Source organism: Primulina huaijiensis, chromosome 1 (genome assembly GCF_012295235.1).
Source record: "Primulina huaijiensis isolate GDHJ02 chromosome 1, ASM1229523v2, whole genome shotgun sequence".
In the NCBI taxonomy this organism is placed as follows: domain Eukaryota; kingdom Viridiplantae; phylum Streptophyta; class Magnoliopsida; order Lamiales; family Gesneriaceae; genus Primulina; species Primulina huaijiensis.
Genome location: NC_133306.1, coordinates 16221267 through 16223714, shown reverse-complemented (window position 1 = coordinate 16223714; position 2448 = coordinate 16221267).

The window sequence follows — 2448 nt, the reverse complement described above, 5'->3', positions numbered from 1 at the left end:
ATTATTATAAAGATTTCACTATATTCAAATATTCATAAACAAATCAAAATATATTCAATTATCATAAGTTTTGTAACGTGTAATTAATAAACAACCATTATATATTTAATTATATATCACATAATTAGTCTAACGAAGATAATAATTAGGGTAGCTGAAGAGAAAAATAGCTAATATTAATTAAATAAATGAAAATTACTTCAAAGCCAATAGTTAATATCATTTGTCACGATGGTTATCAACAATTTTAAATCAGATTCAATCATATACGGCAGACCATGCACCCACTTCACTAGCCAAAGAAAAGTTTTACACGTCCGTAATAAAGACATACTAATAATGACAAATCTTGATGTGATGCTGATTGATATGTTCCAACATGATANTCATAAACAAATCAAAATATATTCAATTATCATAAGTTTTGTAACGTGTAATTAATAAACAACCATTATATATTTAATTATATATCACATAATTAGTCTAACGAAGATAATAATTAGGGTAGCTGAAGAGAAAAATAGCTAATATTAATTAAATAAATGAAAATTACTTCAAAGCCAATAGTTAATATCATTTGTTACGATGGTTATCAACAATTTTAAATCAGATTCAATCATATATGGCAGACCATGCACCCACTTCACTAGCCAAAGAAAAGTTTTACACGTCCGTAATAAAGACATACTAATAATGACAAATCTTGATGTGATGCTGATTGATATGTTCCAACATGATCAAAAAAATATAACAGTCAAAGTATTTATTATTCTACAAAGAAATCAAATTTCAACAAGACTTAACTCAAAAATTATTCGAAAGTTAACTTTCATAAATGTACAAGTGACTACTTTTTAAATGCTATATTTATTTAAAACAAATAATAGCATTATTTTCGGACCATCATTTATGTACTAACAATAAAAATATGATATTGCAAGAAACTATGGTACATGGCTTGATTTTTTTAAATGTTATTCAACAATTTGAGCAGCTTTTAAAGTGTAACAAAAGTTACTTATATGAAATTCAATCGTTAAGGAAATAAATTCTTGTTATCCAAATGTAAACTCGAATATTGAGTTGATAATGCGAAAAGAAACTTTAGTCACCGAGTTGCAAGAAGCCAAATTTAGGCAAACTTAATTTTCGCTTCAGAGAATTTGATCATTTAGCAAGTAATTCAAATTACACTAATGCCCAAAGCATGTTTCTATTTTATTTATTTTGATATTTACGTATATTTTTTTAATCGAATAATATAATTATGCACATATATCATTGACATCATCAAGAAGATTCGATCATTAAATAATTTTTAAAAACAAGATGACATTGCTATTCACCGGAGTAGTTTTGTTCAACACTTTGTGAAGATGAATATCGAGATCGTCCCAAGGTATTGCAACTATAATTAACTTTACATGCTTAAAAATATTTATTTATTTTGTATACTTTCTCACAATTAATTTATAAGTAACAGATAATAATGATGGTTCAAGATGAAAATGAAATAGCTAGAGTGACGTTGTTCGAAGAGGTTATTGAGACATTTATTGGTTTCTCTATCAAAAAATAATTGACATGCATACTAAGGTGAATTAAAATATTTTTAAAATAATATTATAATAATCCAATACATATTGCGGGAAATTGACCTTCAGTCCCCAGCCGTCGTTTTGTTTTGTGTTCCGTCCTTGAGTACTTTTTTAGTACCACATTTCCACATGAAGTGTACCACAATTTGTATGACATAGTACCATAATTTTGTGGGTAGAGAGTGAACCCAAAGAAATGTTTTGATTGGGGATTTTTCACCAACTTCTCCTACATATTGCCAATAACTACAAATTTTATACTGCATAAAAAAAGTAATTTGGAGCATTTAACAATACTTGATCAACCAAGAAAATAAGATCACAATTTTCTTTTCAAATTAGACAAGTCTGTCTCGACTAAAAATGGAATAACAAAAATAATTGTAGATGGATTTAAGAAACCACAACTCGAGAAATACTGATAAGAAAACAAAGAACTGAAACATCAATGAAATGCAAAATGAAGATAAGAAAAGAACGAACGAAAAAGAAGGGCAAAACAAGTACAACATGAAGATAAGAAGACAACAAACACTAAGAAAATGATAAAACCACATAAAAAGAAACAAAATTCATCATGTTTCAAAGGAGAAACATAAAAATTCAAGATGATGAAAAAATAGATGATTTCAGTAAAATGATGAGGAAATTTAGACAAAACAGTCACACAGAGATGACCTAAAAACTGAAAATTAAATAAGAAAAAAATTTGATAATGCTTTTTTATATTATGAATTTTCAATAGAAAGTGGTTCTTTCGATTTCATTCAATATAAGTGTTTTATGTTCACTTACTCGTTATACCGTTTATTCATCACGTGCAACGCACGTGTTACTTGCTAGTATAGTA